The 22,484-nt window shown below is 41.4% G+C and overlaps 1 protein-coding gene across 6 annotated transcripts in view; it reads left to right on the top strand.

Annotated features, from left to right (window-relative positions):
• Positions 1 to 22,484, top strand: part of SPDEF (SAM pointed domain containing ETS transcription factor) — a 61,197-nt gene that overhangs the window by 13,428 nt on the left and 25,285 nt on the right. The gene's annotated exons all lie outside the window — the stretch shown is intronic.

The raw sequence follows: 22,484 nt of genomic DNA, 5'->3' as shown, positions 1-22,484 counted from the left end.
GCAAGATATGTCCCTCGGGGGAGTGGAAGGATTGTAGAAAGTTGGGAGAAGGGAGGAAAAGGTGGAGAAAGAGAAGGAGAGAATAAAGGAGAAAGGATAAGATTTTCTGAGAATTGAAGTTTGGGTGGTGAGAGGGATGATGAGAAGGGTGGGCAGAGGGGCAAGACAATAGGAGAGAAAGGTAAGGTAAGAGGAGAGGATGGGAAAGGAGTGAAAGAAGCAAGAAAAGGGAGAAGGACGAATGAGAGGAGAAGAGGAAAAAGCAGAGAAGACTGAAGCTATAGCTTATTGATATCCCTGGTGTCCCGCACATAGTAGGTGCTTGAGTGTTTGTTGAACTGAATCATCCATGGAAGGGGGTAAGGGTCCAGGATGGACTTAGCAGAGGAAGGGCAAGAGAGGGGGTGAAGAGGCTGGAACCAGTTGCTCTATTGGGATGAGTGAGGTGGATAAATTAATGGAGTCTTGAAGGAATCCTGATGGGATGGCAGTCAATCCTTATTTCCAGAGATCCCAGGTAAGGGAATGATGACAGAACTGGGCTGAAGATTTCTCTCACTCCCAGTCAAACTCAACAAACAAAAAACTCCCCTCCAGCTTCCTACCTTAGGCTCTGACCTCCCTCAGTTCATGTCTCTTCCCTTATTCCATGGCCTTGACTGGGCCTTTGCTCTCATTTCCTGCTATGCCCCCAATAAACCTTTTTCTATCACCTCCCAATAAATCCAAGCTCCCCAACACCAGCTGCCCGCTGAGTAACAAAGCAAATAGGCTAGCACAGAACTAGCCCTAGTCTGGAAGAGATAAATCTTATGGACCCTGGCCTGCCCACCTCAGAGTGACTGGGAGGACAGAATAATTCTGGGATGGCCACAGTGACTGCAGGGGTGGGACCACAGGCTGGGCCCGACCCTCCTCCACCCACTCTCTCAATCAGGTCCAAACACAGTTTCCAGTGGAGGGTTCCACCTTCTAGGCATCCAGGGAGGTAAGAGTAGGAGAGAGACAAAGACAGATAGATCTGGGATTCAGATTCAATGTAAATTTCCCAGCCCAGGGTCTATAATTCAGTCAATTAATGAACAAGTATTTCAGATTTTTATGGAGGCCTTTCCATACTGTGGTAGGCATGCCAGGGGACAGATATTGGATCACTGGCCTTGAAATAGAGAGTTGACCTGGTTTCAAGTCATGGCCCTGACATTTATTACTTAAGTGGCCACTTAACCTAGATAGGACTCAGTTTCCTTATCTGTAAAATTAGGGTGTTGGATTAGATCAATGGTGTTGAGCTTAAAGAGATAACAGTAGCCACTAATCCACACATAAAAATCTGGATGAGCTACGTATTAAGTTAGTTTTAAAATATGATGTTATCTAGGTTTTATTGTATTCTTATTTATTTTTGAGAAATATTTCCCGATTACGTTTTAATCTGGTTCCTATAGCATTTGGGAGTATTGTGGGCTGTTGTAGGACTGACGTCTCTGGAGTAGGTGAACTCTAAATTCCCTTCTAGGTGGCGCCATAGTGCATAGAGCTCTAGGCCTGGAGTCAAGAAGACTCTTCTTGAGTTTAAATCTGGTCTCAGACACTTACTAGCTGTGTGACCCTGGGCAAGTCACTTAACCCTGTTTGCCTCAGTTTTCATCACCTGTAAAATGAACTGGAGAAGGAAATTATTATTCTAGTATCGGCCAAAAAAAAACCAAAATGGCTTTGTAAAGTGGGGTCCTGGATAGGGTCCTAGTGGATAGGGGTCATGCTGGACCTGGAGTCAGAAACAGTTGAGCTTAAATCAGCCTCAGACATGTGCTAGCTATGTGACCCTGAGTAGTTCACTTAATCCTGTTTGCCTCAGTTTTCTCATCTGTAAAATGTATCCCCTGGGGTTGTTGTGGAATCAAATGAAGCCATATTTGTAAAGTGCTTAGCATAATGCCTGACACGTAATAGTTGCCACATAAAGGCTCATGCCCTTCCCTAAATCTATGGTTCTTCAAGCCTCTGTTTTCTTAGCTGTAAAACTGATAATAAGTCTACTTCGCTGGATCATAGACTTAGAACTGGAAGAGACTTTAAAAGTTCATATAGTCCAACTCCCTCATTTTAGGACTAAAGAAAACGAGGTCTAGAGAGGTCAAGAGCTTTGCCCAAGGTCACACAGTTAACAAGTGGCCAAGCTGAGGTTTGAAGACAGGTCCATTCAGAATTCTTATCGGGTTTTTGTAAGGCTCGGCTTTGAAAATGTGTGTAACATTTCGTGACATGGCCAATAATGGAACATGCTTTCCTTGACTGAACATATTTGTTATGAAATTTTCCCTTTTCAATTGGAAGAGAGAGGTAAGAGGGAGACAAATAAGTGCTTGTTAATTGAAAAACTTTAATTTCTTTTTAAAAAAGTGACAAGTATCTTGCAAACCTTGAAGTTTCTCTCTCTCTTTCTCTTTCTCTCTCTGTCTCTGTCTCTCTCTCTGTCTGTCTGTCTCTCCCTCTCTCTGCCATCAGTGATTATTACGAGAGGTATCTGAAGGAGATCCTCAAACACCACCTTCTCCAGGAATTCTTTCCTGATCCTTCCTCCCAGTTGTGAGTGCCTTCTCTTCCCCTCAAAATTTGTTGTTGAATATTGTCATTTTTCAGTCATATCTGACTCTTTGTTACTTCATTTTTGAGGTTTTCTTGGCAGAGATACTGGAGTAGTTTGCCATTTCTTTCTTCAGTTCATTTTGCAGATGAGGAAACTGAGGCAAACAAGGTTAAGTGACTTACCCAGAGTCACATAGCTAGTAAGCGTCAGGCAGTTTAGAACTCATGAAAATGAGTATTTCTGCCTCCAGGTCTGGTACTCTACCCACTGTGCCACAAATTATCTCATGTTAATTTTGTAAATATTTTATGTCCATTTCTGATGTCCATGTTGTCAGCCCAGGTAGGATGTTAGTTTGGAGCTGAAATGAGCCTCTCTCTTAGCTTTGTGTGGGACTGTAAAATTGTAGGAATCATTTCTATTTCAAAGACATTCACATACATTGTTGAGCTATTTAATTTTTATCATCATCCTAGCCCCAGTGTCCCTTAATTTTACAGATGAGGAAACAGAGTCCTATCAAAGTTAAGTGGATGCCAAATAAATGTCAGTGCCTGGAAGGCACCTCACAAATGCTGATTGTTTAATCTTATAAGAACGTCAGAATTGAAAGGGACCAGAAAAACTACCTAGTCCAACTCCTTTATTTTACAGAAAAGTAAACTGAGGACCAAGCAGACTCAATTCACTGGTGGAGTCAGTGGCAGTTAGGGTTAAAGTCCAAGTCTCCCATCCAAAATTTCTTCTCCCATAATTACCTACTTTTCACTGGTAACTAAATTCTGAATAGCCCTAAGAATATGAGACTGCTAGGTGGTACAGTGACTAGAATTCTGGGCTTGGAGTCAAGAAGACTTGCTTCCTGAATTCAAATCTAGCCTCAGACACTTACTAGCTGTGTCACCCTGGACAGGTCCTTTAATCTTGTTTGCCTCAGTTTCCTCATCTGTAAAATGAGCTGGAGAAGGGAATGGCAAATTACCCCAGTATCTTTGCCAAGAAAACCACCAAAATGGTGTCACAAAAAGATTGAACAACATTAAATAGCTCTGTGACTCTGGGCAAGTCACTTAACATATCAGTATTTATAATCAGAAGATCTAGGAAGGGTTCAAGGAGGAAATGGGACCTGATCTGGGCAGGATTAGGATGGTCTGAGGTAGCTAGACTTGATTCTCCTTTCCACTCCGGGAAATTTAGCCATGGCAACTGCCAGTTAGGGGTAGATTTCTTTGCCGCAGCAGTACTCCATTCTGAGGCTGGACTCAATATGAGTTCTTCAGCTTTGTGTGGGATTGTGGTATCATAAGTGCCTATTATATTTCATAGGCATTCACTATTCACTGGATCTCACTGGATCCCCTCCTTCTCAGGGAGAGTCTTGTAGGGAACTCTGATCTATTATGCAGCAACTGTGAAAATGAAAAGCTCTGGGACCAAGACAGGTATCTGTCCAGGGCTCCCCTTAGGAGGACAGGAGCCATCATGGGGATGAAAGGTGAAGGGAGCTCCTGGGTTGTCTGTCACTTGGCTCACCTTGGAGATGGGACAGGGTTGGCTGCCTGGGGTTAGGGAGCACCGATCTCTGGCAGGTTTTTATTCATTTCTCTTATTTTTTTCCCCTTCCCTGTAGACTCCATATCTATCCCCTCACCCATCTATTTTCTCACCTGTTCTCTGAACGGTCTCCTGTCCCCTCCCCCTCTTACCTGTCTCTTCATGTGTTCACCCCAACCCACTTGACCTGTGCTCTCCCTTCATCTCACCCTCACCTCCTCAGTCCTTCCATTCCCTCCTTCACACCTCAGACTTCCTATCCTATAATCTCATTTTATCCCCCACCCCCAGCCTAGCTGCCAGTCAGGTGGAGCAGGCCTTCCCAAAGCAAACTTTACACAAGGAGACGTTGCCTTGGGCCCTTCCTGACATTTAAGTCAGTTCATTATCTAAACTAGTTTGCATATGTTTCTGCTCAGCCCTTGGGCAACCCAACCCAGGTGATTTCTCCTCTCCCTGGGATCTGGGTCAGAGCCCAGAGTTTTTACCCCTGTGGAACCCCCAACTCCATTTTTCTGAACAACCTCTCATGGAGACTTGATGGGAGTCTGGGAAAGGAGCTGTCTTGACTCTCCTTCCTCTGTTTTCCTTAGTCCAGAGGAAGGGGGAGTTTCCTTCTTCCTCCTATGACTTCCCTTCTCCTGCTCTCCATGAACTCAAATTTTCCCCCTTCCCAGGGAAACTCTTGCCAGGAATTGTATGGGACTATGGTAAAAAAAAGCTCCTATACCATTGGAGAATATAGGATCTAGTTTATTCATTCCATCCAATTCTATCCCATCCCATCCCATCCCATCTCTGTTCTGCTTGATCCCTGGAAGGCACAACTAGGAGAAATAGTTGAAAGTTAAGGAAAAGCAGATTACTGGTCTATGTAAATAAAAACTACAAATTAGAGCTATCCTTTTTGGGCTTGCTACATGGGGGATTCCTGTTCAGATGTTGTTCAACCATTTCATTCATGTCCAACTCTTTGGGAACCCATTTTGGTGTTTCCTTGGCAAAGATATTGGAGCACTTTGCCATTTCCTTCTTCAGGTCATTTTACAGATAAGGAAACTGAGGCAAATAGGGAGAAATGACTCATCCGGGGTCACACAGCTATTAAGTGTCTGAGGCTGGATTTGAATTTAGGAAGATGAGTCTTCCTGACTCCAGCCCCATCACTCTATCCTCTGCTCCACCTAGCAGCCCCTTACCTGTTCAGATATGGGTTAGACTACATGACTCCTCCAACTCTGAAATTCCATGATTTACATTATTCCATCCCATGCCATGCCGTCCCCTCCCAAGCCACTCCCTACCATAATACTCCATTGATTGGTCTCATGTTTTCTCTTCTACTTCCACAATGACTATACCCTAGTTCAATCCTTCCCTATTTCTTCTTCAACTGTTCCTCCCATTGTGGTGGATGATCTGGGGGGTCTAGAAGCCGAAGGAAGAATGGAGATTTGGAGATAATGAAAATCCTGCCAGATTTGAGTCTCAGGATTTGGGTTCAAATTCTGGTTTTGTCATTTACTACTTGTGTTGCCATGGGAAAGTGATGTCACCTCTATGGTGTAAAATGTAAAATGCAGGGATTGGACTAGCTGACCTTTGAGGTTTCTTCTGGCCTTGGATGTGTAAACTTAATTCATGAGGCAGCTTGCTACAGTAGAAAGAATTCTGGATTTGGAGGCGGAAGACCAGAGTTTGAAGATTGGCTCCATTACTTAGTATAGTACTTTGGGGCCCGTGGCTAGTGACTCAAACTCTGGACCACAGTTCTTGATCTGGGGGGAAAAAAGTGTGTGTGTGTGCATGTGTGTGTGTGTTGGCTGTGGTAGCCTTTATGTAGGCCACAAAGCAAACTGCTTCTACATTTCTTCCTCTTGAAATTTTTTCCTTCCTTCAAACCCCAAATCAGATGGGATTTCCTCCATAGAGCCCTCTTTGATCCTCCCAACTAGAGGAGCCTTTCCTGCCCAGTCTTTCCCCATGACCCTCTAACTTTCTTCTTCATTTTCCTCATGTTAATTCATTTTCAAATGAGACTCATTGTGTAGCTGACTCATTCTCTTCCCCCCTCCCATAAACTTCTCAAGGGTGGAGACTGTGTTCTTTTTCTATCTTTTATCTCTCCCCAATGGCCTAATGCCTCAAATAATCAGACTTTGATCATCCTCACTACAATCAATTTTATGATCCTCTTCCTTATCATTCACTTCAGGGATCTATTATTCCATGGGAGAGAGTCTTCCTTCCCCAGAAGCAGCTCATAACTCCTCCATACCTTCAGAGACAGGCTTTGCATGTCTGATTCTGAACCCCATCTTCTGGGGGTGAGCCCCTCTGAATCTAGCCAGTCTGGTCCTTGGATGACAAGACACATGTGTTACCAGATCTCTCCTCAAAGCTTGACTTCCCTGACACAGTCTTCACAAACTCAGGGTCACCGACAAATCAAGATGAAACATTGGAATGGACTTTGGTAGAAGGAGTCAATCAATCAAGTAGTAATCAATAAAATCATTTTAAAAAATGGGCAGATAGGATAGAGAAACATATCCAAACTTAATTGTAGCCTTTGGAGGGCAGGGGGGAGAGGATGGGAGGAAAAGAACACAGTGAAAAAGCAGAGAACAAAAGAAAACTTAAAAAGAAACAAAGAATAGATGGATAGTTCTCAACGCAATGTATGTTCTTTATCATACAGGCTTTCTTAAAAAGAAAATTTATTCTTTCGTATTTTGAATCCTCTCTTGTACTCTGCTATGCACATGACATACTTTCCCCCCTTTCTTACTTTGTATTCAGGTTCCAATATTTAAGTTGTTTTGTTTCTTTATTCTATATTGTATTCTGGCCTTTGAGTCTAAAATAAAAGATTGTTCTGAAAAATGGGCAGCTAAGTGGCATAATGCTGGAACTGGAATCAGAAAGACTCATCTTCCTGAGTTCAAATCTGGCCTCAGACACTTACTAGCTATGTGACCCTGGGCAAGTCTTTGCCTGAATTGCTGAACCCTCTTTGTGTCAATTTCCTCATTTGTAAAATGAGCTGGAGAGGGAAATGGCAGACCACTCCAGTATCTTTGCCAAGACAAGACCAACCCAAATGGGGTCACAAAGAGTCAGATACAACCGAAAAACAACTGAAGGAATGATTCCCCATGTGTAAAATGAGAGAGTTGGACTAGATCATCTCCAAGACTCAGTTCTATGTCTATTATCCTATGATCTCCCCCAAAACTGAGGTTCTATGATTCCTTCATTTGAGTATCAAATGTCAAATCAAAAATCAAACAAAACCTTGGAGGTAGCTAGAGAAGTGCAGCTTCTCAGCAGAGTTGAAACGCAAGAATAACTTTCCCCTTAGGCTTTGGGTCCATGAAGGCCTGTGTTCTTTTTCTTTTCTTAGCTAAATTCCTGGAAGAAGCCATCTACACTCATTGCTTCCATTTCTCCATTCAATCTCTACTCAGCCTTCAGTAGATTTGGTAGTTTTGCAATTTGTCTTCTAATCTCTTCACTCAGCTGAAACCTCTCTCCCAAATTACCAAAGATCCCTTGTTGGCCATATCTGAAGACCTTAGTCCTAATTCCTCTCGAGCAATCTGCTCCATTGGACACCTTGCAGCACCATCTCATCCTGGATGTGCTCTCCTCTCAGGCATTTTGTGGTACTATTTTCTGATCAATTGTCAGATGCTATTTTGACTTCCACAATGTCTCTTACATATATTCCTTACTCACCACTCTCAGCCACTTTGTTTTTGTTCAGTCATTTTCAGTCATGTCTGACTCTTTTTGACCCCTTTAGGGATTTCCTATGTCCTAACCAGGGGTGCAGAAACTGCAGCCCTGAGACCTCAGAGACCATCTCTTCCAACCTTTTTGTTTTTAGAGATAAGGAAACTAGAGTCTGGAAAAATTAAACTGAACTGAGGTGAACAACCGAATTGAAATCAACAGCATGTGTGTATAATAATAAAATCCAGTAGGAAATAGTATAAATGCAAGTCTATTTTTCAAAATACAAAAATGTATAAAAATCAGCCTACTGAGAAACACTCAAGACCTGTATAAACTACAAAATGCTACTTAAAGAAATAATGACTTAAGTAGAAGAAAAAAATATTCAGTGTTCATGATTAGGTTGTGCCATAATAAGAAAAGTGGCAATGCTACTTAAATTAATTTACAGACTTAGTAATGAGTAGATCTCCGAAGCTGGAGTCAAGAAGACATGAGTCTACCAGATCTAAAACAGCTACTAGCTCTATGACCCTGGACAAGTCTTCCTCTGTGCCTCAGTTTCCCCATTTGTAAAACATAGTAAGCAATTAATAAATGCTTATTACTTCATTAACTGACTGTGAAATGGGGGCTAAATGGCCTCTCAGGTTTTTCCCAAATCTAAGTTTATGAATCCGAAGGAATACTTTATGGAGCTGGACAAAAAAAAATTAGGGAAATTCTTTTGGCGAAACAAAAGTTCAGAATCTCAAGGGAAATAATGGGGGGAAATAGGAATGGAGGGGCAAAACATAACTGAATTGTATCCCTGTGAGCAAACATATGTTATCAATCTGCTGTATGCAGGGTTAGCCCTATGTTTCTCCAGCCCAGTCCAGAATTCTGTCTTTGACAGGAGTTCAGCCTTCAGATCCTCCTGACTTTCTCAAATGACCCACAGGATAAGTATGAATATGGATCTATCATCTAAGAATTGATCTCAAGCCTTATTGAATCTCTTGGGATTTTCAGACAGCATTATCTCTCTAGCACTGAAGCAGCAACAGACAATTACCTAGGGTGAAACATCTGGGGAGCTCCATTGAGGGGCTAGTGAACTGTTTTCTTCATAAATCTACACATTTTTAAAGACAGAAATTTTGCTCCAGGCACAGATTAAGTCCTATGTAGTTCAGTGAAGGTAATGGTGGTCCAGAACATACAGGAGAGGCAGAATTCCCAAGGCCAGGGCACACAAATACTGCCTACTATGCAAGTGATAAGTCCTATAAGTTACTTGACCCACTGTATGATGGAGGACTTCCTTTTATTGGTCCTAAAGCAGTCCATTTCATATTTAAGAAGTTCCCCTTAGTTCCAATAACAACAATAATAGCTAGCATTTTTTATTAACCCCATTTTGCAGATAAGGAAACTGAGGCATGAAGTGTAAATGACTTGCCCAGAGCCACACAGATAATAAGTGTCTTGAGACAGGATTTGAACTTGGGGTTTCCTGAGCCCATATTCAGAGCTCTAACCACTGTGCAACCGAGCTTTAGCATTTAGGGATCAGGTCTCTGTATCCTTCACATCCCCAAACATGCCTTTCATGAGGTTTCAGATTTTGATCAAGCAACAAGTATGTTTTGAGTGCCTCCTGTGTATACAGCTCCATTCCAGGTGATATGGGAGATTCAAAGAAATGTTTAGACATGGTCTTTAACTTGAAGAAGCTTACAACCTCTTTGGCAGAGCAAGAGGTTCAAAGATGAACCACAGATAAATACAGTTAATGCTAGATTGTGTGGTACAGACTACTCCCTGGTGGCACCACTTAAGGGTATTGAGGGGATAGTTAAGGGGCACTATACTACACAGAGTGCTGGGCCTGAAGTCAGGAAAACTCATCTTCCTGAGTTCAAATCTGGCCTCAGATACTTACTAGTTGTATGATCCTGGGCAAGTTGCTTCACCCTGTTTTCCTTAGTTCCCTCATCTGTCAAATGAGCTGGAGAAGGAAATGGCAAACCACTTCAGTATCTTTACCAAGAAAATCACAAATGGAGTCACAAGGAGTTGAACATGATTGAAACAACTAAACAAGAAGAGCATTGATATAAAACTCCAGGGAAGCAATTCATATGGACTGGAATAGTCAAGGAAGGCCTCCCAGAATCATACTCATAGAACATCAGAATTGGAATGCATAGTAGGGTGGGCCATCTCACCCAATGCTTACTTGAACAAGAATTCCCTCTAGAGTATCTCTGCTAATTGGTCATCCAGTCATCTCATGAAGACCTCCAGTGATGAGGAGCTCACTACCTCTCATTTATGGGGGACATTGGGCTTGAGATGGGCTTTAAGGAGGTGGAGAGGAATAAAAAACAAACAGCACAGAAAGGTCTTGAACAAAAGCCTGGTGGACGTATTCCTCATGACAACGTCAAGGACAGGGAAGCAACAATTTGATTTGAGACCGTAGATTGTGATATAGTGAGTGATAAGTTTAGATAACTAGGTTGGTATCAGATTGTGAAGAGGTTTTAAATGCCAGGCAAGAGGAGTTTGAATTTAGAAGAGAGCATGTGCAGTGGAAACCATGTCAGATCTGGAGCTAGTGGTCCCAAGTTTGAATCTTCCTTCGGCTATTTACTGCTTATGTTACTTTGAATAAGTCACTTAACCTCTGTGGGTCTCAGTTTCCTCATCTGTAAAATGAAGGAATTGGACTAGATCACTTCTAAAATCCTTCCTTCCTTCTTTCCTTCCTTCCTTCCTTCCCTCCCTCCCTCCTTCCTTCCTTCCTTCCTTCCTTCCTTCCTTCCTTCCTTCCTTCCTTCCTTCCTTCCTTCCTTCCTTCCTTCCTTCCATTCATCCATCCATCTATCCATCTATCTGTCTGTCTGTCTGTCTGTCTATCTATCTATCCATCCTTCTACCTGCCTGTCTATTCCTTCATTTAACTAACAAATAATGCTATCTAAAAATGGAATGGACTGTTGTAGGAGGTGGTCAGTTCCCTTTCACTTGTTTTTATTGTTCAGTCATGTCTGACTCTTCATGACCCCATTTGGAGTTGTCTTGGCAGAGATACTGGAGTGGTTCTGCCATTTCCTTCTCCAGTTCATTTTACAGACGAGGAAATGGAGGTAAACCAGATTAGATAACTCACTCAGGGTCACACAGCTAGTAAGTGTCCAAGGCCAAATCTGAACTCAGAAAGATGAATCTTTTTGACTCCAGGCCTGGTGCTTTAACCACTGAGCTACGTAGTTGTCCTTTCACTGGAGATCTTTTCAATGAAGCCTGGATGATCATTTGTCAGGAACTTTGTAGAAGAGATTATTGTCCAGTTTTGTGTTGTACGAGGTTGGCCTTTAGGGATCCTTCCATCTCTAAGACTATATGATTGACAGAGTCTTTAAATGTTAAGATTATCCAACACCCACATTTAAAAGATGAAGAAAGTGAGACACACAAAGGATAAATGACTATTTGAGGTCACACAAGGAAGCACCTGCTTGTTGTAGTAAGAAGCAGGGACCACCTGGTCATTGTAAACTCTGGCTCTATATTCTCTCACCCTTCCTCCTTCCCATCTAAAGAATCTTTTCTGAATACTGAGGGAGAGAGAGGAGACGAACAGGGATAGGAGTTGTGAGAGAAACTGGGGAAAAGAAATGGGAAGATCTGTCATTTGGGGAAGAACCAGTCTCAAAGGAAATTGTGCCAAGTGCTTTTCAATGACCACTGATCCTCACTCTGTGGTTTGGGGGCTGAGTGGTCTTTCACTCTTCCTCCTTCTGATAAGGATAGGGGCTAGATTAGGGTGATTGAAATAACCTTACATGGAAACAAACACAATCACCCAACAGACCAGCCCTGAAGCTCAGTCTGGGTTGGTGGATGGGACGGAAGGGCTTCTATATGAAGATTTCCTTAAGGTTGTAACTGTTGGTCCCTTTCCCTGCAAATTATTGCATGTATGTATTATGTATATATGCATAATACATATACACACATTACTATGTGTACAGACATGTGTGTCTATATAAACATGCACACATGTAGATCATAAATGTGGGTGTACATTCATGCATGTATATTGTTTTCTTTGATAGAATGTGAGTGCTGTGAAGGTAAAGACAGTCTTTTGTCTTTGCAGCCCTACTATAGTGCCTTATGTATAGTAAGCAATTAATAAATGCTTATTGATTGATTGATTGTCAATGTGGGAGACTGAAAATGAGAAGAGTGGGCCATTGAAATGGTCAGTGGAAGTAATGAGTCACCAAGAATCAAAGCCTTGCCTTTTCTTTATTTTTATTGTATTTTACATTTTTTATATTTTTCATTTTTTTCTGTATTTTATATGTATATTTTAAAAGCTTTTTGAAAAGGGACATTTATTTCAAAGGTATAGCAAGAACATCAACTCACACCCCCATACACATACCCCAACATCTAGGCGAGGCAATAGTCTCCCCTATTCCGTTTAGTTTTCTGGGAGGGAATAGGTTCAAAACCTTCCTACATAGGCTTGGTCCTCCCAAGTATCCAGATGCAGAGTGATTGCTACATATGCCCACCTACTGCTGGGTTATGTTCCAAGCCCTAAGGTTACTCCTTGCTCCTTGGGGCATTGATGCTGGCATGGCTCCAAAGCTCAAATTCAGAGTACCCTCCTGACCTTTTGAATTGAAAAGGCTTGGAAGGCTCCACTCCTTTCACCAAGAACATGATGAAAATCCTTTTACTAACCCATCGGCCTCTCTCTATACTGTGTGGTCTGAGTAAAAAAGTCACCAAGATCCTCCAAGACTGAATGAGAGAAAAGAGCCCAGGATCCCATATAGACTCACAGAATATCAGCACAGAAAGGGACCTGAGAGATCCTTTAATTCAATCCTCTCATTTTATACATGGGGAAATTGAGATCTGAAGAGGGAAAGTTACTTTCTTCAGGTAATATCCAGGGAAAATGATATCATTATGTTCTTACAAATCTCTTGGCACCCCATGGAGGGTGTGGACAAAGCAAGATTGTAATGATAGCTTAGATTTTAACAACACTTAAAAAAATTCCTCACAACAACCCTGTGAGGTAGCTGGTAGAAATGTTATTTATACTCATTTTACAGAAAAATAGGACACCCAGTGAGGCTGAATGACTTGTCCATTGACAGCTAATCAATGTTGGTATTAGGACCTGAACCTGGGTTTAGACTCCAAGCCCAATATGTGTTCCACTATACTATATTATATTTCATTACATTACATTTTATCATATTACATATCACAGCACATCATATATTATATCATATCATTTTAATGGGGCAGCTTAGTTGTACAGTGAATAGAGAGCTGAGCCTGGAATCAGGATAAACCTAGCTATGTGACTCTGGACAAATCGCATGCTTGCACATACCTGGTAGGGTTGTTGTGAGGCTCAAATAAGATAATATTTGTAAAGTGCTTGGCACACAGTGGTGCTATATAAATGCTAGCTGTTATGGTTCTTATTAATGGCATCCTCTAACTCCTTCATTTCCTGTCTCTATCCCGTATCAGCCTCTTCTGATTTTCCCATTTCCTTTCATATTCCAGTTCTTTTTATCTCTCCATCTTCTGAGTATCAGGGACATGGAATTGCTCTCTAAGCTAAACTTTCTTGTCAGCAGGACTGTAAAGAACTAGAGACACATGTAGAGGTGGCGTTGGTTAGAGATTAGAAAAGAGAAAAAGCCAAGGAGAAGAGGGTTGGATGGTGTGAGGTGACAGAGGAGAACGAGACAGGGAAAACTACATCTCTTCTTCCATAAAGGTCCTCCTGGACCACCCCTTCCTCCTTCTCCTCTCAAAAATATCTTTCTTTTATCTGGAATAGGAGGTATGGCCTGATGTGAGAGCATAAGGAAGTGATACAAGAGAGATGACAAATGGGGATATCTCAGTCCCATGGGAAATAGATTGGTCAGGTCATTTAGGTAGAATCACACTAAGGCTAGAGAATATGGAAAGAAATTAATGGGAGTCATTTCCCAATTGATAAATGGTCAAAGGATATGAACAGGCAATTTTCAGACAAATCAAAGCAATCTATAATCATATGAAATGCTCTAAATCACTACTGATCAGAGAAATGCAAATTAAAACAACTCTGAGGTACCACCTCACACCTATCTGTTTGGCTAATATGACAAAAAAAGGAAAATGTTAAATGTGGGAAAACTAGGACAGTAATGCACTGTTAGTGGAGTTGTGAACTGATCCAACTGTTCTGGAGACCAATTTGGAACTATTCCCAAGGGGCTATAAAAGGGAAAAGGACCTATCTGTACAAATATATTTATAGCAGCTCTTTTTGTGATGGCTAAGAATTGGAAATAGAAGAGATACCTATCATTTGGGGAATAGCTAAATAAGCTGTGGTATTATAATGGAATATTATTGTGCTATAAGAAATAACAAGCAGGATGGTTTCAGAAAAACCTGGAAAGACATACATGAACTGATACAAAGTGAAGTGAACAGAACCAGAACATTGTACACAGTAACAGCAACATAGGATGTAGTACAATGAAGAACTGTGAATGACTTAGCTCTTGTCAGCAATACAGAGATCTAAGACAATCCCAAAGGACTCATGATGAAGTATACTATCCAACTCCAGAGAAAGAACTGATATGTTTTGAATATAGACTGAAGCATGCTATTTTTCACTTTTTTCATTTTTTCCCTTTTATTTGAGTCTTCTTGTACAGAATGACTAATATGGAAATGTTTTACATAATTGTCCATGTATAACCTTTATCTGATTGCTTATTATCTCAGGGAGGAGGGAGGGGAGGGAGAGAGGGATAGAATTTGGAACTCAAAACTTGAAATGAAATTGTAAAAAAAGAGAACGAAATGAAATTGATGGGGATGAGAGACACAGACAGTGAGGATGGAGAGAAGAAAAGAGGGAGAAAGAGAGAGAAAATGAGAGACAGGATAGAGAGAAAGAGAAGAGGGGGAGGGAGAGGGGAGATGAGAAGGAAATGAGAATGAAAATAATGAGAGAGAGATAATGGCAGGAGAGACAGAGACAGAACCAGAAAGAGAAAGAAGGGAGAGAGGGGAGAGGAGGAGGAGAGAGCAAGGGAGGAAGAGAGAGAAAGAAAGAGAGAAGGAAGAATAGAGAAAAGTAAAAGAAAAGGAGGAGAAAAAGAAGACAAAGAAAAAGAGAGGAGAAAGAGACAGAAAGAGAGGAGGGGGGATGGGAAATAAGGGGAATAAAAGGGAAGTAATGAAAGAGATAAAGAGAGAGGAAAGAATGAGAAAGAAGAGAAAGAAACAGAAAGAGGAGAGAGAAGAGGGAGAAAGAGAGAGGAGAAGAGGCAGGATGGGGAAGAAAGGAAAGAGATAAAGAGAATCAGAAAAGAGAAAGAGGAGGAGAAGAAGGAGGAAGGGGGTAGAATTTAGAGAATAGAAAAGCAGAAGAGAGGTGACAGGAAGAAGACAGAAAACAGGCAGAATTGGATGAGGTGACAGGAACAAAATCTTGAGAAGACTGAAAATGATTCAGCTCTAACAAGAAGCAAGACTCATCCAGGGTCTAAATCTCTCACTGATCTTGGGTCCCAACCCTGCAGCTCTCTCCAAGGTTCTGGCTTGCTGACCAAGAAACTGAGCCTGAAGCCAGGCTACTAACTCACCCCAAGAGTACCAAGCCCTAAGTCTTTGCCTATCCCCCAGAAGAGTCCTAGCCTGTGGAAAGGGAGACAAACAACCTAAAATAAAGAGTTCTGGAGAAAGTGTCCCAAGGAAGCCTCCTAACTTAGAATCGCATTATCTCAGAGCTGGAAGACACTTCAGAGGTCAACTAGTCTATTTCTAAGCAAGATCATCTCTGTAATATACCTAAGAAGTTGTCATCCACAGTTTAATCCCGATAGTCATGGACCCCTTTGGCTGTCTGCTGAAGCTTCTGAACCCTTTCTCAGGTTCAGGTTCAGGTTTCTTTTTGCTTTTAAATGTGTAAAATAAAATACATAGGATTACAAAGGAAACCAATTCCATTGAAACACAGTTATCAAACTATTTTTTTTAAGTTCAGGTTAAGAAACTTTGCTCCAACTGAAGGCATCTGGTGATAAGGAATGCATTATCTTTTGAAGCAAACCGTTCCACTTTGGGACAGTTCTGATTGTTAGGAAGTTTTGCCTCACGATAAGATGTAATCTGTCTTCTTCCCTTTGACTTCCTGATGAAAAAAAGATGGATTCGGAAATTCACAAAGAAATGTTCACTGTGACCAAATACCTAATTTTGATCTGTGCCCTATTTCCTCCACCCATTGCCCCATGATGGGCTGGACCTGGGGAAAAAACTAGCAGCAAGATAGACAGATAAGGCTTTGGTGCAGAAGTTTGGCTCTGCCATTAGCTTGATCTTTGACCTTGGACAAGTTATCACCCTCCTCTGGGCTTCCATCTCTCTATCTGTAAAATGAGAGAGTTGAACTTCCTGGAGTAAGGATTCTTAACCTTTTGAGTGTCACAGACCCCTCCCTTTGGCAGTCTAGCAAAACCTATGGACCCCTTCTCAGGATAATATTTTTCAGTGCATAAAGTAAAAAATGTAATAGGATTACAAAGGATACTAGCAATATAATTATGACTATGAGGACTCTGATATATGGAAATGGGGATGGGGGTGGGTAGGGAGAACAGAGGGAAATGAGAGAAAGGGGTTGGAGGGTACTGGGGAGACAAAATTGCTGTGGAGGGGGCAGCTTCATCAGGGAAAGAATGGGAGAAAAGAGATCTGATCTAATTTTGGTTCTTTCAGCCTTTCCCTTTCCTCACTAGGTAGGGTTAGGGGTTGGGGGAGGGACAGAGCCATTGGAGCAATTTAATCCTCTCTGTCCCCTGCTTCACCACTCTGCCCCTGACTGTCTCTGGCCTCTGGCCATACCAGCTGTTACCAGAATGCCTTTGTCCAAAAGTGAAATGGGGGTGGCAAAGAGAAACTGATCCCTCCATGTCTGTAGCTTAATCCAGAGAAAATCAACTAAAGTTTTGCAAAAGAAGGAGACATCACCCAGGAGACGAGAGCGGTACCCAGGACCCAGCCCTTTGGTCCTAACAGAAGCTAACTGACTAGAAGCTAGCCTTAGGATGCCTTCCCTTCCAGGGGGTCAAGGAGAACTCAAAGAGTGTGTTCTTACAGATCCCAGAGCACACAACAGCTAGAAGTCGTCATACAGCATCATGTAGTGAAAGAAACCTGAATTTTGAGTCAGGAAACCTGGGATCAAATCTCAACTTTTCTACTTACTACCCATAGAATATCGGAAGGTTCACTTTACCCCCTCTGAGCCTCAGTTTCCTCATTCGTAAAATGAAGGGCTTGAGGCAAGTAGGTGGCACAATGTGGAGTGCTTCAATTTCCTCATCTTTAAAATGGGCATAGTAATTAATGGCATCTAATTAACAGGGTTGTTGTGAAGGTCAAATGAGATTGTGTGTGTGTGCACGCATGTGCATGCACATGCCCATAGATAACTTTGCAAACCTTACAATACCATGTAAACGTTAACTATAATTATTAATCTCTAAGCACTAACATGCTATGTGAAATGATCCTCAGTGTTTATTGTCTGCTTTATTCCCTGGGTGAGGCAGGGAAGCAAACATCAAGCGACTTAGGATTGGACTGAGGAATCAACACTTCATAACACGCACAAAACAATTAGATGATTAATAACAATGAGCAGCTATTAATTGCTCAAGTAGCTAACATTTATTTAGTGCTTTCAGGTTTACAAAGCAGTTTGCAAATATTTCCCAGCAAGACTTATGATACTAGATTGTAGTAGATACTATTATTTAGTTATAGTAATATATACTATTATTTATAGTAGTAGATACTATTATTATCCCTACTTTTACAGATGAGGAAACTGAGGAAAAGGTTAAGAGACTCATCCAGGGTTATACAGCAAACAGCTTTCTGAGACTGGACTTGCATTCAGGTCTTCTTGACTCTAGACCGAATGCTCTATCCACTGTACTACCTAGCTGCTTCACAGATGATACCTATAAATAGTGATGCATGCCTGGATGTATAATCAAGGGCTGAATCATGCATTAGTCTCTAAGTGTTATAATCTTAGGTGACATGGTGAATTTAATGGGAAGTTTGAGTTCTCAGGGAAATCTTCATGGAGGAGAGGGGGATAGGAACTAGAATCAATAAATCAACAGAGATTTATTACAATAATAATAGCTAACATATACGTAGTGCTTACTAAGTGTTATGCCCTGAGCTAAGCATTTTACCATTATTATTTTATTGGATCCTCACAATAACCCTGGGAGGTTAGCTATTGTTATCCCCATTTTACAGATGGTAAGAGGATCCCAGGCAAATTTGGCTGGTGGTAAAGAGTCAGAGAGAAGCAATCAACATAAATGAGAAAAGAAATGGCTACAATGAGTAGAGGGACAATAGGGAGCTGGTCTGATTAAACTGTGTTGGGGAGGTGTGGTGAGATAAGGTCTGAGGGGCTAGTTAGTTTATTGCCAAGCAGGGCCTTGAATGCCAAACTGAAGAGTCTGGACTTGGTGTGATGAACAATGAATAGTCACTGAAGGTTTTTGAGTAGGGGAGTGACATTCAATCAGGGTTTTAGGAAAATTAACATGGCAGAGCTTGATGAATTAGAGAAGGAAACAATTCAAGACAAACTCCTTTTAGGGATTTCTCTGAGGGTTTGTGGATAGATTTCAGAGTGATCTGTAAACTTAGATGGGGGGAAAATCGCATCTTTATTTTTACTAACTGAAATTTAGCATTTCTTTCAATTATTTTAAAACATTTTTTTTTTCTGATAAGGGATCCATCGGCTTCACCAGACTATCACCAGACCATGATCTCCCAAAAGTTAAGAATTCCTATTGTAGAATCTTACTAAAGGATTATGAACAAACATATTATCATAGGATAACAAGAGTTAGAGCTGAATGGGACCTTGGCATCTTCTAACGTTCCTCCCTTATTTAGTAGGGAACTGAAGCCGAGAAAAGTTAAGTGATTTGCCCAAGATTGTCTAGAGACAGGACCTGAACCTAAATCCTCCAGTTCCAAGTATTTGGTCTCTTTCTACCCTACCACAATGTCCATTCAGAGACTCTCAGCTGGCTAAACCAAAGTAGAAAGCCTAGAGCAAAATAAGAGCAAATGAGTCCATGGAGGTACACAAGGGCATGTGGCCCTGTCCTCCAGCGGTGCCCATCTTCCTTGGCTAGTGGGCTTTAGTGGGGATGCCCAGCTTTGCTGCCTGGGCAATGCAAGCCCTGACTCTCTTGGATTAGGCAAGCAAAGGTTTTCCTCTATCCAAAGGCACTCCCCATTCCCCTCTGTGCAGCGTTCCCCGTCACCCTCCACCTTCTGTACAACCTTCAGACAATTGAGCCTTTTATGCAACCTTAAGGTTAATGATTAACTTCTCTTTTACTTGGAAAAAGTGACCCAAAAGGAAATCTTGGAGCTAGGATTAAGTCAAAGCTTTTTGGTCCTTTAGTGGGCCCCAGGAACTTGTGAGAGGAAATTGGGTTATAGGTGTTAGGTATGGGGAAAATGAGAGGTATTTTTCTGTTCCCTATTTCCCAAAGCTGGCAAACTGTGCCACTCCTCGATCTATCCATCCTCCTGTTGCCCTAAACCCAGAGCCCAGCAGGTATCCCTGTTTCCTACACATTACTGATGCCAAGAGCATAGCCACAGCATGAGGGGGAGTGAGTTCTCCTGCTTCTTGGAAAATTCCTGCTCTTCCTGGCAAGAGCGCAGCAGGACTGGCAGTGTGTGCCCTAACGTGGCAGAGATGGGGGTGGAAAGGATATGGCCAGATTGGAGTAGAAGGAAGACAATGGTGGAGAAGGGGGGATAGATTTGAACAGCATGGACCTCTAGGGGCTGCCCAACCTTTGTGGTTAATGGGGCATTGACTTGGGTGGAGTAGGGGGAAAGAGTATGGGCCCAGGGGGTGGGGAACAGAGAGACAAGGAGAGCCAGGCTGTTGGTGCAGCTTGTCCTGAATACCTAGGTAAATAACTTCATCCCACAGCACACACGTGTGTTTGCACAGAAGGACCTGAACTCACTCCAGGCCTTCCCTCTGTCTCCCTGCCACACCTGTCACACTCCACCCAACTCTGACCTTTCAGACCTTGTCACTTAAAGTAACCCAAGGAAGAGAGACAGCCAAAGGAAACCTTTTCTTCCCCCCTCTCCTTGTCATAACTAACAATCTCTAGAAAGCTAGATGCAACTTCCAAACTGTATCTTTATTCTTCTGGTTCTGTCCTTGGGACTGAGGACCTGGGTAGGGGTCTTCTTATGTCAAAGAGGGATTTAGGATTTGGGATTTGAGGTTTAAGGAAGGCCTCCCTTGTCCCTCGATGTCTCCTTGACTGACTTTGATGCCTGAAGGTTGGTGATAAGGAATCCCCAGAATCATAGAATGTTGGAAAAGACCCTTAGCTGTCATGGAACCCAATCCTTCTTGCTTTCCTGGTTCATTCCTTTGAGTTAAAAATTGTCCTTTTTTTGTGCCCTGAGTGGGGGAATGGAAAGTGGAGCTTCTTAATATTTTAGTGTGAATAAATGTATCAAAGGATCATAGATAGTATCACGTCTTTAGAATAGTAATGAACCTTACAGGTCATTGAGTCCAACTCCACCCTCCATTTTACATAGGAGGAAATTGAGGCCCAGACAGATTAAGTTACTTGGCCAGCTTCAGTAGGAATCGGACCAGGGCCTTCCAATGTTCTACCCACCATACCATGATAGAGATAAGCAACTGCCCTCCTAAGAAGATGGGCCATTAAAGACCCTCAGTCTGGAATAAGATTGAAGAGAGAACAAGTTACTGGGAAGACCAACAATAAACTGTAATTATTTCACATGAAATGGTAGGAATTGTAGGTGTCACAGTGAATAATGTTGGACTTAGAGTCAGGAAGACCAGAGTTCAAATCCTGCCTCAGACACTTTATCTGATCTTGTGCAAATCACTTAACATCTCAGCCTTCATTTTCTCACCTGTAAAATGGAGCTAATAGCATCTGCCTTACTTTCAACTAATCCTGTTGTAAGGATTAAACCAAATAATATGCAAAGAGCTTTGCAAATCTTAGGTTTTGAGAGGTCCGAGAAGGAACCATGAGGAGTCCAGAAAGCTCTGCGTTGGATTCTAATTTTATTTCTGGAGTTCTCAAACTGCTTTGGAGTCAAAATCAATCTTTCAAGTATTTATTAAGGTTCTACCATGTACGAGCACTATGTAAAGACACAAAGAAGAAGAAGGAACAGTCTCTACTGTCAAAGAATTTACATCAAGGATTTCTATCTCAGTTCTACCACTGACTACCTGTCTAACTTGTGCAAATCATTTAACCTCCCCGACCTCAGTTTTCTCTGCTAGAAAAATAAATAAATAAATAATGCATGATAAAATATACATAACACATTATTATATAACGTATTTAATAAAATATAATAAAAATAAATAGAAATAATAAAAATATAAATAAATAGATGAAAATTAAAGGGACTAAATTATCTCTAACATCTCAGGCGATCAACCTCTAAGGTCCCTTCCAGGTCTAAATCCTATGATCTTCCTGTGCCTTTGAAATCCCACCATGAATATGTCTATCATAAGAAAGAAAAGGAGTAGAATCCAGCTTACCAAGCCCATCAGCATACAACAGCTGTCCAGACTCCCACAGGTCAAGTCTTTCCCTTGATAAAGCATTCACAATTTTAAAAAATTAAATATTTTAGCAAAAACTTATGTAGTGATCACATATACGTAACCTATTTCAAATTGTTTGCCATCTTAGGAAGGGGAAGGTGAGGGAGGGAGAGAGAAAATTTGAAATTCAATTTTTTTAAAAATTGTTAAAAATTGTCTTTATGTGTAATTAGGAAAAATAAAATTGTATATATGTGCATACATATATACAATGATACATATACACACATATATACATACACATACATATATACATTTATACCTGCACACATATGTATAAAACTTACATAGCCTCATCCTTGAACTAAGAAAGTTTGACTGTGGCAGGAGTAGCGTTATAGTTAATATTAAACATCAGTACAACCAACTAAATTGCTTGGTTGCTTTTAGACATGACTGGGAAAAACTGAACAAATGACTAAAACAGCAAGGTTTTTAACATTTAAATCGGTTTCTATGCATAAAGTGGCTAACAGCTTTAGAGCCATTCTCTCCCAAGTCCACAACATGATTCTTTGTCCATTCATTCTCAGTCATTTTTCTCTCCTATGAATCATAGGATCCTAGAGGGACCTCAGAGACTGTCTAAGCCAACCTCTCACTTTACAGATGAGAAAACTGGGGCCCAGGGAAATTAAACTTGCTAAAGGTGAATATTTCATAGTGAAATTTCACCTCAGAAATCAGCAAATGCTACAAACCATTTGTAGCATTGATTTATTGTTTTGTGGGTTGCCTAGATTTGAGAAAGTGATGGAGACAATGTTAATAATGCAGATTAATCTTACAAGTGTA

The sequence above is a fragment of the Notamacropus eugenii genome, chromosome 2, assembly GCF_028372415.1.
Source record: "Notamacropus eugenii isolate mMacEug1 chromosome 2, mMacEug1.pri_v2, whole genome shotgun sequence".
Taxonomy (NCBI): Eukaryota; Metazoa; Chordata; class Mammalia; order Diprotodontia; family Macropodidae; genus Notamacropus; species Notamacropus eugenii.
This window is presented reverse-complemented; position numbering and strand designations above follow the sequence as displayed.